This window comes from Peromyscus maniculatus, chromosome 10 (genome assembly GCF_049852395.1).
Source record: "Peromyscus maniculatus bairdii isolate BWxNUB_F1_BW_parent chromosome 10, HU_Pman_BW_mat_3.1, whole genome shotgun sequence".
Taxonomy (NCBI): Eukaryota; Metazoa; Chordata; class Mammalia; order Rodentia; family Cricetidae; genus Peromyscus; species Peromyscus maniculatus.
Window position 1 is genome coordinate 10,303,986 of NC_134861.1, and position 13,709 is coordinate 10,317,694.

At 46.3% G+C, this 13,709-nt stretch overlaps 1 pseudogene; it reads left to right on the forward strand.

Moving 5' to 3' along the window:
• Positions 1–2,390: 2,390 nt before the first annotated feature.
• The window catches only part of LOC102923577 (sarcoplasmic/endoplasmic reticulum calcium ATPase 2 pseudogene), a 28,145-nt pseudogene continuing 16,826 nt past the window's right edge, over positions 2,391–13,709 (forward strand).

A 13,709-nucleotide genomic window follows, 5' to 3' on the forward strand; every position in this document is an offset into this window, starting at 1 on the left:
TCATTCTTTGTTTCTACATTCCCCCCCTCTCCTCATAGTCCATTTCTCCCTGCAAAACCAAGTTTCCTGTTTAGTTTGTTGGAAGAGTCATTCTATTTTATGGGAAAATTCCAGAAAAAGAAGTAAAGTGAATTAAGATCTTTAAGTCCTTACAACGTGCATGGCGATTCCGACCTGGTCAGGGCATGCATGCACACTCGTGCATCTTCCCAAACACACAGAAAGCACACTCCTATGCACAGGCACACATTTGTATTCCTATTTCCAGATGTACACACTCACATTCACACCGCATTGCACACAAGCACACTCACTATCACAGATGCCTTGTGTGTATGTACACACACACCCGAGTCCTCCTTTCTGGCTCCCAGAAGGGTTCTGTTTGAGGACCTGAGGGGTTACTGTAGGCCTTGCGTGGGTTACATTCTGTATTTACTCCAGACTCCCTCAAGGGCAAGAGGCAGGCCTGGCCCACCTTGACCTTGAACCTGGAGCAGAAAGATGAACATATGCTCTTAAAGCCCCACTCTGTGCACAGAAACCCCTTCTTCCTGTCGTGAGGAAGTCTTAATTGTCCCAAGCTTGGGAAGAAGATAGACTTCCCTCCACCCCCATAGGGCTTGTACTACAGACTCCTCTTGTTTCCCTTGTGCCAGTCCCTGAGAAAGGGGCTGGAGTTCTCCCTTAGAGTCCTCTTCCAGCAGTCTCAATGGGGAAGCTGCGGGATATGGAGGTGGACAGATCACAAGTCCTCTTGGGGGAACTCCAGAGCCATTCATTTGTTGTGACATATTTGCATTTCATTTGGTCTTTACAGGGGCCTCATGTTGTGTCACCAATTAAATGACTTTGAAAGACAATTACATCGGCATGTGTGTGGATTGCCCTCTGCCCTCTCCCTCACAGATGCTGAATCAGAATAACCTGCACTTGATCTTGTCACCAGCCTATGTCCCATAGTAAATCTTCTGTGTTAATTATCAAGCAGAGAGACCATTGACTGTGTTGTGACTGCTCCGAGCTTGACCCCTTCAATACCACGTGATTCTACTGAAACCAATGTTAGACCCACAGGAAAAGTATGTAGACTTTTACTCTGGGGGAATACCTTCCATGTCATTCCCAACAGAAAGTGCAAAGTCCACAGCACAGGAGGCTATGCCCAGGGCTGTGTGACATAGTTCCTTCCGTCCTGGGGAGAAGGACATTAAACCCACTGTGCCAGCTTTCACAGAAGTGCGTATCATTAAGTAATGGAAGAACATGGCCCCATAAAAGCAGGAGGCGTCCCCTTACCCTTCAGAAAACAGGTTCAGTGGCATTCCAAATAGATGACCCCAGTCCGTTTCTCTTGGCAAGCAGCCCAGCCCCAGCAGCGCCATAGGATTCCACGAGATCTTGGCTCAGGATCAGCTCTCATGAATTCATCCGCTCCTGGCGGGAAGAGTCCTGGAAATCTTGATGCCACCTGGGGAAACAATGTGACAGTTGTCTGAGGGAAGTCAGACCCACCTCCCAGGTGTGCGTCCAGGGCTCGGAGGCAGGGCAGTTAACTTTGCATGCGGTTCTGACACTTGTCTCCTTGTTTGTGGAGGACCTCTACTCAGCCTGAGAGAGAGAGAGAGAGAGAGAGAGAGAGAGAGAGAGAGAGAGAGAGAGAGAGAGAGAGCAGCCTTCAGATCTTGAGGATGAGGAAGCAGGTATAGTTGTCCAAGGGCACAAAAATGGAGTAAAATCAGGCTTCAGGTAAGAGTACATACAATACAGTCAGAGATACACAAGCTTCTGTGACTTTCTTTTTTTTCTTTCTTTTCTTTTCTTTTCTTTCTTTTTTTTTTTTTTTTTTTTGGTTTTTCGTGACAGGGTTTCTCTGTGTAGTTTTGGAGCCTGTCCTGGAACTCACTCTGTAGACCAGGCTGGCCTCAAACTCACAGAGATCCACCTGTCTCTGCCTCCCGAGTGCCGGGATTAAAGGTGTGTGCCACCACCGCCTGGTGACTTTCTTGTATCTATCTGGGAAATCACCAGGAAGGTCCTAAGATTAAAAAACACTCAAGGCTCTGGAGAGATGGCTCAGTGGTTATCTCAGCATGGTCACAACTACTCAGCTACTTTAACTCCAGCTCCAGGGGATCAGATGCCTCTGTAAGCATCCACACTCAAGGGCACATACCCACCCATATACATGTAACTGAAAATAAAACAAGTCTTTAAAAAAACTATACAAAATATTTTAATTTCCCCCCAAATTTAGGGTTTGATTCTGTGGAGACAACAGTCAAAACATTATCAGATATTTTATCATTTAATAAAAATTAAATCACAGAGTTAAAAAAAAAAATTTGGGCACCTACTGAGCAGGGGAGTGATTATAGTTTTAACTAAACATGGAAGGTGAGGATATGACTGACCGAAGGCAGGTAAGTCTCAGAAGTGAGGGCTTCTCTCCATGACCCTGTTTGCAGTGAAGGACTGCACTTGAGTGAGGTCACTCAAAGCACAGTTGCGTACCTGGCACATGAGGAGACTCTGTCATCTGGGAAGAGGTTTTAGATTGTAAAGAAGCTTCTCGCCCTTAGAATGATTGACTCCCTTTTAAGCATCACTTTATAGATAAGTGGGGGAAAGGCTGGACTGATGCGTGTGGTCCAGGATGAGCTCTGGAGGCAGGATGTGAAGTCACTTTCAGCCTAACAAACAAACATGTGCACAGATGGGTGAACGTTGGGTGTGACAGACAGATATCTATTAGAGCAGTGTGTGTTTGTGTCAGTATGTACACAATTCCTAGCTCCATCTTCTAAAAGGACCTAGAATCTGTCAAATGTTAATGGACTAGACATCATTAATGTGATTTTTGGCTGTATATATTGTATATACTTATTAGATAGTTTTTCTTGTATTAGTTATAAGCTTTCTTTAATTTTAGACAAAAAGAGAGGAAATGTGGTGGTATTGTGTTCCCCAAAATATTGTGTACCTTAATGATGACCACCCCAAGGGAGCCCAATGCTTAGCTCTTGGCTCTAATGTGACTCTTGGATGAAAGGAAATAGAACTCCTGGGAGAGCAGGTTCCCCTGAGAATAAGCAGGAAGAAGTGGGGGGCTATCTTGTGGTGCTGGAAAGTAAGGGAATGCAGAGACTGATAAGCAGACACACAGCAGAAGCAAGGCAAAGAGACACAGGAGCCAATCGGAAGCTCACAAGTCAAAGCTGGGATTATCTGAGCAAGAAAGTTAATGATGCTCAGAGTATAAGTGTAGAACTACGAGTTAATGATAAAGATAGAGATAAGTAAAAGGAGAATGGACAATCTGTACCCAATTAACATGTAACTGCTCCACCCCACGGGAGTAAAACACACCTCTCCATTTCTCAAGTACGCACCGTACCTGGTGTCTGGAAAGAGATACAGGGCAGAGCTGCACAGCAGTGGATTATCCCACCTGGAGATCAAGGCTGACATCATTTATGATGACATGGTGACAGTGGGCCTCCTCACGTCACATGGGGAGGTGGCAGGCAGATTACCTCTGTGGTTTTCCTCCTAATAAGCCATAACCCTTGTCCAACCATGAGAAAGCCCCAGGCGAATCTCACCTGAGAGACAGTCTACAAATACCTGGCCAGACTCTGTCTGTCTAGGTCATCAAAATCACATTCGTCAAGACCATCAAAGGCACGAAGATCTGAACACCTGGTACAGCCAAGAGGAGCCCGAGAAAGCAAGATGACTGATGTAATGGGGGATCTTTAATGGGTCCTGGGGTCTGAGAGAACATTAGGTAAAAGCCTAAACTACTCTCCAGGGCTCTAAACCCTGGTTACATGCTGCCCTGTTACATGCTGCCATGTGGCACAACCTTGCAAGAAATGGAACCCAAGTGGACCACTCAACAAATGCGTGCTCATTTCACATAGTGAGTATCATAAGGACAAAGTGACTGTGGTGATGCCTGGTCAGGGGGCATAAAAGGTGTTAACATGTTCCTCCTTCCTCATTTGGAAGTGTGAATCAGGTCTCAGTGAAGTCCTCTCAAGCTTTCCTTGGTCATGGAGAGACTACCCTGCTCAGGAGGGTAGGTGTGGAGAGAGGTTTTGTACCGAACAACTAAACACAAATGAATGTTCTGGAATGGGAAACTCAAATGACCTCTCTCCACTCTGCACGTAGGAATAACTCTACTTGAACACAGGTGGAGTCCGGGAGTGGTGTGAGTATGTGTTGAGTTTGCAACACAATCAGAGGAAATAGCAGTTGCATATTGACCACAGACACACATCTGGATACACCACATTTGCGGCACTCAGTAGACATCCTCAGCCAGCTGGGGGCCAAGGACATTGCCTATAGCTGGACACTGAGACACAGGGAAGGGGCGGATCAACGCTACTGTGTTGTAAGTCAACAATGAGCAACACACACCCAGATAATGGAGCCTCTTTAAACGCTATCCAGAAGAAAATGGTTTTCTGTTTTAGGCTTTAATCATTTAGTTGTCTTAAAGGAGAACTCCTTCATTACCTTCCTTTTGGAAAGTATCTTAGCCACCTCTTTGTTAACTCTTTTGGGTGAGTGAATTTTCCAATCAGTGTTTCTAGTTCATCCCAAACCCACTGGGATGAAATGCTATCACCCCCAGACACTAATTCAGAAAGACTACACATGGCTCTCCTGGAGCTGCTCCTCCAGAGACATGATGCAGGGCACACATGGAAAGCATCAGCACAAGGTCCTTGGGGAAGGGAAGGCTTCAGTGAAGATTAGAAGCTGCTAGATGCCTCTCATGACAGAAATCGTCAAGCACGAGACACCAGGCATCGGAAGCAAGGTGAAGAAGGACAGAAGAAGACACGACCTTTTCCACAGACTGCAGCGACAGAACGGCCCCATTGGCTTCTAAGTGAGGAGTCAAGTCCCGCCGTCGCTCCTTCCAGGTTAATGGTGTAAGGACCACACTTGTCACTGAGGACCAGCTGTTTGTGTCTTGGGTGGCTAGGGCTGGGCTATGTTATGTGGTACAGGGAGCTGCTACTGTGGCTGGTGTCTTCTCAGGAACATCTCTGCAGAAACCAGCAAGCACCGGTTACACACCCAGAGTGCCCGACTGCTGCCAGCCCGTGAAGCCACCGTCACCCTCCGGCATCCTGTTGTTCTTTGCCTCCACCCCACCCCTCGCAGCACCTTCCCTTCCAAGGCCCAGGGTGCCGGCTCCCCATCTCTTCAGATCAGGCCCGGAATAGCTTTCTGCTCCAGATGGCTGGTACACTTGGCCTAGCCTTCCTCAGCCCTTTGCCAATCCTTGCAGCTTCCAAGCAGCTCTGAGATGTAGCCTCCAGTGAGAAGCCAGGGGAAAGCTAGTAGTTCAAGTATCCATTTGCTCTCGACTGGCCCTTCATCACCTCTTTTGTCTAATGGGAGGAGAAAGCAGACAAAGCCGGTCATTTCCTGTTTGAAAAGTAAGACCAGGCTTAGGTGGGCGAACCTGGGGCAGATGAACAGTTCGTGGGCTGCACTGGCATTTTGTCCTCCAGCTCTATAAGAATCCCTTAATTGTCTTTACAGGAGACCTAATGGAAGCCCAGAGCATCTAGACATGTGTTTCATGCAACATCTGATGTTTCATGATGCCAGTGTTTGCATTTTTTATTCTGTGCATGAAAGAGACCCTGAAAGGAAAGGGTGACATTAGGGTGTAGAGCATGCGGGAGTTTAATCCCTGAGGTCAGGAGTGTTGAGAATGGAAACCTCTGGGTTTGCAGTGTTGGGAATAGAACCCAGGGCTTCCCACTTGACAGGCAAGTGCCCTATCACCGAGCTATATCCCCAGCTCCAAGAAGGCGAAAATTTAGCCTATAGTGTTGACAGGTGGGAATTTTGAAAAATGACTAAGATTAAATTAGGTCATTAGGGTGACTATAAAGAGAAGGCAGGAGGCCACCCAGAGAAGTACACATGTGTTCTTGATGTATGTCATTGATGCAGCTTGAGCCGTATTTAGACTTTCAGCCTCTGAAACTGAGTAAAATGAACTTCTTTCTTAATAAAATGGCCTGCCACAGGCATACCAATAGAGTAATGAAAAGCAGATAAATACAGTGCAGAAACAATACAAGAGGAGAAAAACATTTCGCTCTTAAGTAAGACATTTAAAAAGAACCATCCATATGCATCATTGGTTCCAAGTCTGTGGGAACAAGGAAACCATGTCTCCTCAGCCAAGGATCTATAAAGCTCACCTCATAAAAAGATCAGGGTATTTCCCCAGAGTCTGCTGAGCGCACAAATGAATTTTCATAAGGCTTAAGTATCAAAGGCTGTGCCTTCAACTCGCCAGGATCCCATTAAGCGTCACAAACACTTCAAGTCTCAGTAAATACAAAGACATTTCGGCTGCCTTGCCTTTGATTTCCTACCATGGTTTGCATGTGCAATCACCCTGGTTTTTTAATTCTCATTTCCCTCGGTACAAATTTCTTGTGGTAAAATTGTCAAGAGAGTCAGAAAGCAGGGAGAGGCGCAGTTAGACACTTGGGCAGAGCTGCCTGAGTTCGCTTTGGGGAGGATCTGGGGACTCATTCTGCAGGTAAAGGGATAGCAAGGGGAGTCAGGGAGGGGCTAGGACTCTGAGCCAGTACCTTCCCTACCAGCACGGTCCCCTAGGGGACCGGTTAAACACAGCAGTGCCTTCTAAAGACCTTTGGCGAGACCTTTGTGATGCAGACTGTGTCTGTTCCATCTGCCTGGGCCTCACAAGACCCTTGTGGGAAGATGGAGCCACCAAGAGCCTTTCCAGGGCATTTGGCTGGATTTCAAAATCCTAAGTAGTGGGATGAGCCGAGTGCTGGAGTTTCAGACATCACAATGACATCAGTGCTGATATGGGTGAACACCAGACACGGATCTCGTTTCTCTCCCTGCCCTGGACTTACTCTTTTTTTTTTTTTCTTTTTTTTTGGAAATCCTATGCTTGAGTGTCTTCACTGCATGCCATATAAGTCTCCTAGGGTTCCCCTAGCAACTACCCCAAATGGGGTGTCTAAAAACAACAGGACTTGACTTCCTGTTATAGAGCCTGGAAGCCCAGGTCAGTTTATGGGCAGGGCTTTGCCCCCTCCAAAGGCTCCAGGGAAGGGTTTCTGCTTCGCCCCTTTGAGCTTCTGGCAGTTACAGCCTCCTTGGCATTCCTCACAGTGGAGTGCCTCTCCACCCTCTGCCTCTGTGAGCACCCAGCTTCTGCCTTGTGTGGCTCCAAGTCTTTCTCCTCATAATAAAGCCAGTCACCAGAGTAGGGCCTCATCCTTTCCTTTTTCCTTTCCTTTTTCCTTTCCTTTCCTTTTTCCTTTCCTTTCCTTTCCTTTCCTTTCCTTTCCTTTCCTTTCCTTCTCTCTCTCTCTCTCTCTCTCTCTCTCTCTCTCTCTCTCTCTCTCTTTCTTTCCCTTCCTTCCTTCCTTCCTTCCTTCCTTCCTTCCTTCCTTCCTTCCTTCCTTTCTTTCTTTCTTTTTTGAGACAGGGTTTCTCTGTGTAGCTTTGGAGTCTGACCTGGAACTCACTCTGTAGACCAGGATGGCCTCGAACTCACAGAGAGTGAGGTAGAGGCCTGCCTGCCTCTACCTCCCACGTGCTTGGGGTTGGGGGGGGTGCTCATCTTAACTTGGTTCTATCTGTAAAGAGCCTGCTTCCATATTCACAAGTGCAGAGCCTGGGATGGATATTAAAAGGGGTTTGAATTGTATCCCAACATCTATTTTGGTATGATTTTGATAATAATTTTGATATAATAACTTGAGAGTCTGTACTTGACAAATTTTCATACTTTAAAAGTTGCTACTTACTTTGAATGCCCTGTCATATTGTATTCTGAATTGTGTGTGTATGTGCGCGCACGCGCGCGTGCGTGCCCATGCTCCCATGCACATGCATTCGAGCATACAGGCATGTTCACACACATGATCACTTGTGTATGTGGTGTGCACATCTCTGGTGATATGTACATGTGGGGTTTTCAGTGCTTGTTTGTGTAGATGAGTGTATTTATTACTCAACTTTCCTGTGCCTGATACCCAGTTGTAGTAAGCTGTGCCTAGAGGAAGCAGCATCTGCCAGGGAAGGACCTCTAGCCACATGAAGTGTGGTCGGCAGCATGTGACTCATTTCCTTCATGCCTGTGATAGTCCTGCTGGGGACAGGGCATAGCAGAAATCCTTTCCTGCATACTAGGTGGTGGTATACATGGGTCCTCATTTTGTGCGTTCTTGGTATCTCAGAACCCACGGGGACTGGGAAGATTTGTAGGTATCTCAATAGCTCTGCAAAAACCCTGCTTAGGGCATTTCATACTGAACAGGATGTAGTGTATTTGACTTAATTTGAACACCCAGGTGAAGGGGGATCCTGGGCCCAAGTCACCGGGTCACAGAAGAGTGAACCTCACTGTAAGCAGTACTTTTCCCCCTACTGACAACTTAAGAATAAAGGAAACATTGCAAAACATTTCTAGTTTGTCTGATGGAAGAAGGCAGGCACTCTCTTTGGCTGCTGGGACAGACAGGGTGTGTTCCAGCAGATCCCAGGCATGAGGGCTGTCTGAAGGCACAGACCTCATGGCTGTGCTGTGGATATGTGGTTGGTGGAAGGCAGAAGCGTGGGGGCTCCCCCATGGGCTCTGGAAGGTATGAGGACTCTGTACAGACTCAGGGTCTGCCCTTTACCTCTGCGAGGACACAGAGATAATAAGCATGCCACCTACAAGGGACCTGGAAGGCCCAAGCAGACAAGCCAGACACAGTCTGGATCTAGATCTCACAAGTCTTTAAAGGACGCCTGCGTGTTCTTCTTGCTGAAGAATGTGTGGGGCAGCTGAGGATGGTGTGGGAAGACACTACTGCCAGAGAAACCCAGTATGTGGAGATCCTCACCAAGCTCCTCCCTGGAAGAAGAGTACTCTTCCCTGGCCGCCCAGGGGACACTGCAGAGACGCTATCTGCATAACACAGCCCACAGGTGACTTCTTAAAAGGTACACCTCTTATTAACATCCTTGTTAATTTTTTAATTATTATTTTATTTTATAATTAATTTAATTTTACATACCAGCCATGGATTCCCCTGTCCTCCCTCCTCACACCCCCCAGGCTTCCCCCCCAATCTCCCCGCCCCTATTCCCACCTCTTCCAAGGCAAGGTCTCCCCTGGGGATTCAGCTCAGCCTGGTAGATTCAGTTGAGGCAGGTCCAGTACCCTCCTCTCTGCACCAAGGCTGAGTAAAACGTCTCAGCATAGGCCCTAGGTTCCAAGAAGCCAGCTCATGCACTGAGTACAGGACCTGGTCCCACTGCCTGGATACCTCCCAAACAGATCAAACTAATCAACTTATCCATAGGGCCTGATCCAGTTCCATGGGGGCTCCTCAGCTATTGGTTCATAGTTCATGTGTTTCTGCTAGTTTGTCCCTGTGCTTTTTCCAATCATGGTCTCAATATTTCTAGCTCATATAATCCCTCCTCTCTCTCACTGACTGGAATCCTGGAGCTCCACCTGGGGCTTGGCCGTGGATCTCTGCATCTGCTTCCATCAGTCACTGGATAAGGGTTCTATCATGACAATTAGGGTGTTTGGCCATCCAATCACCAGAGTAGGTAGCTCAGGCTTTCTCTCGACCATTGCCAGTAGTCCATTGTGGAATTATCTTTGTGGATTTTTGCTTATTTTTTAGCAACAGAAACTTTCAGTTCCCAAAACTAGGATGATGACCCAACATAATTGGTGAGTACATGCCACAGACCAGGATTCCTTTCTCCTTTTCATGTATTATTTCCTGTTGACCTTTAATTGTCCTTGGTTGGTGACTCCAACTGGGAGAGTCATGAGCATTTCAGGTCAGACAATTAGTTCCCATTTTGCTAAGCCTCTAATAACAAAAATTTCCTAAACAGATCATGAAATATCTCGATATTGCGGGTGTCACTGTGGGTGCCAGGGAGGGACTATTTTGATATGGAATGGTGAATAACAGTCTTTTCAGGATAGACTTTATAGGCAAATGTGCCCTCAAATTCCTCTGGGCTGTCCCCAGTCATGTTCTAGCCTCCCCCGCCCTCCGCAAGCCCCACAGAGCTAACCATGTCCTGCTGGACAACACTCAACTCATTCCTGCTGCAGTTGACATTTGTGTGACCAACCTTTCTCCCAGCACCCACCAGCCGGCCTCTGGCTGTGCTCTCTCTGCTTCTGAGTCTCCCGAGAGCCACGGAGATGTGAGATGCTGCAGAACTTGTCTTCTGAAACCTGGCTGTCTCATCCAGCACGCCATTTTCAGTGTGACTGTGACTCAATTGATGCAGAGACACAACTTGGTGTCAGAAACAATTTCGTCATTGTTTAGCTTCCTACCAGCCGCGAGCACAAGTCACCTAGTGGCTGAATGGGAGGGGGTTGGTGACAGGTGGACACAAACACCACATCAAACTACGGCATCCTTTGGCTTTATGAGAGATCCATCAATGGAAACATAACTTCTTTATTCAAACATTGTTTTGTTGTTAAGTTAGAAACCACAAGGTGGTGCCACTTGTCACCTATTACAGTGTCTACTATTACATCAACAACAACAACAAATGGGCTGCCAAAATGGCTGAGTGTCTGGATAAAGGTGATTGCCACCACACCTGCCAATCCAAGTTCAGTCCCTGGGACCCACATGGTAGAAGGAGAGAACTGAATCCCAAAAGTTGTCTTCTGACCTCCACATGTTTGCCGTGGCACTGTGGCATGCATGTGATCATGCATTCATGCATACATGTGCACACACACACACACACACACACACACACACACACCACACACACACAAAGTATACAAGAAAACCAAACATTTAAAAGGCTACAAATGTGAGTGGAGAGATGGAGAAAGCAGAATCCCTGTGCGTTGTTGATGGGGAAATAAAACACAGAGGTCATTTTGAAAAACAATGCAAGTGCTACTCAAAAATTAAAACTGGAATCACCACAGACTCGGTGATTAAACTTCTTTGTATATACCCCAGACAACTTCTTCTTATTTCTTTTATTGAAAATGGATTTTTTTCATACAATATATTCTGATTATGATTCCCCTCCTCCAACTCCTCCAAGATTCCCTCCCGTCTCCCCTCTCGCTAGAATCCATACCCTTTCTGTCTCTTGTTAGAAAACAAATAGGCATCAAGACGACATAAAACAAAAACAAACCAGAATAGGAAACACACACACACAAACAGAAGAAAATGAGCCAAGAAAAAAGCATAAGATGCTCATGTAGTCAAAGAGACATACATGTTTGTACACACAGGAATCCCCTAAAAGCACAAAACTGGAAGCCATAATAAACACACAAAGGACCTGGACAGTTAAAAAACAGCCCTGTCAAAATCTTACGAGACAACGACCCTCCAAAGAGGTCGTTGAGTTATTTTGTGTTGGCCACCTACTGCTGGATGTGGGGCCTGCCCTTAAGAATGGTTTGTTTTCCCAGTGAGGCTGTTGGAGATAACTGATTTTTCATTGTTATCAACTGGACAGTGTTTCTGGGTTAAGGAGATGGGCCGTGGGTCCCACTCTCAGTGCTGAGACCCCATCGGATGCAGACCCATGCAGGCTTTTTGCATGCTGCCACAGTCTCTGTGAGTTCACGTGTGTGTTGGTTCTGTTGTGTTAGAAGGCCTTGTTTCCTTGGCTTTCCTCAAGCCTACTGGCTCTTATAACCTTTCTGCCTCCTCTTCTGAAGAGCTCCCTGAACCCTGGGGGGAAGGATTTGATGGAGACATCCAATTTAGGACTGAGTGTTCCAGGGCCTCTCACTCTGTGCACATTGTTCAGCTGTGGGCTTTGTATTTGTTCTCATCTATTGCAGGAGGAAGCTTCTCTGGTGATGGCTGAGCAAGACACTGATCTGTGAGTACAGCAGAATGCCATTAGGAGTCATTTTAGTGCTATGTTCCTTTAGCAGAACAGGAGTGTTTGGTTTCCCACTAGGCCCCTTGGCCTATCTGGTCTCTGGTTCTTGGCCATGGGAGTAGGAGCAGTTTTGGGTATGGTTTCCATCTCATGGAATGGGCCTTAAATCCAATCAGATAGTGGTTGGTTGCTCCCAAAAGCTTTGTGGCACTATTACGGTAGCAAATCATGCAGACAGGTCATTACTGTACAAAGGAAGACTTCGTGGCTAGGTTGGTGTTTGCCTTTCTCCTCTGGCAGCATGCAGAGTACCATCCTGTACCATAAACACTGGTCCACAAGGGTGAAGTCTCTAGGTAGGCACCGGCTTTACTCCTCCACGTTCAATGGTGTTGTCTTCAGAAACAGGGCCTTGCTGTTAGTTTGTGAAGAGCAACCAATAGCCTGGGTTGTTTGGGCGTGCCCATAGGGTGGACCCCTTTGGCCAACAACTCTATTAGATGTAACCCATTCCCAACACTGGACACTTTGTTTGGTGATAAGAGATGTCCAGCTGGGGCTCCTTCTACCCCATTATTTGGCAATTTCATTTAGATTGCCTTTATATGTGTATATATGTATTAGGAAGATTCTACTGTATTAATTTCCCATATGACCCCTCAAATGGACCTTAGTTTTAGCTACCCCTCCCCATATTTCCTCTCTCACACCCTGCTTCCCGCCCCTTTCCCTTTTAATCCTCTCATTCCCTTGTCCCCCTCCATCTATAACTATCTGTTCTATTTCCCCTTCCTAGGGAGGTCCATCCCTCCCCCACCCCCATTCCCTCACTCTTTACCTAACCTCTGTGGTTATATGGATTTTAGCTTGTTGATCAAAAACTTACTATCTAACATCCACATATAAGTGAATACATACCATATTTGTCTTTCTGGGTCTTGCTTACCTCACTGTACTGGATAATTTTATGTCAACATGATACAAGCTAAAGCTATCTGTGAGTAGGGAGCCTCAATTAAGAAAATGCCTTCATAATATCAGGCTGCAGCCAAGCCTGTCGGGTATTTTCTTAATTAGTGATTGATGGGAGAGTGCTCAGTCCATTGTGGGTGGGGCCATCCCTGGGCTAGTGGTCCTGGGTTCTATAAGAAAGCAGGCTGAACAAGCCATGTGGAGCAAGTCAGTAAGCAGCATCCCTCCATGGCCTCGGCATCAGCTTCTGTCTCCAGGTTCCTTCCCTGTTTGAATTCCTGTCCTGACTTCCTTCAGTGATGGACTACAATGTGGAAGTGTAAGCCAAATAAACCCTTTCCTACCCATCTTGCTTTTGGTCATGGTATTTTATCATACCAATAGTAACCCACTCAGATGCTCCATTTAGAATGATTTTTTTTCCCAGCTCCATCCATTTACCTTCGGATTCCTGATTTTTTAAAACAGCTGAGTAACATTCCATTGTATAAATGGATTTTTTTTGTCCATTCATCCATTGATGGACATCTAGGCTGTTTCCAATTATGAATAGAGCAGCAATGAACATAGTTGAGCAGGTGTCTTTAGTATAATGAAGTGTCCTTTGGGTAGATGATGAAGAGTGGTACAACTTGTGGTAGATCTATTTCTAGCTTCTTGTGGAATCTTCACATGGTTTTCCATAGTGGATGTACAAGTTCACACTCCCATCAGCGATGGATGAGTGTTCAACTTACTCCACACCCTTGCCAGCATGAGCTGTCGTTTGTTTAATACATCTTTGCCATTCTGATTAGTGA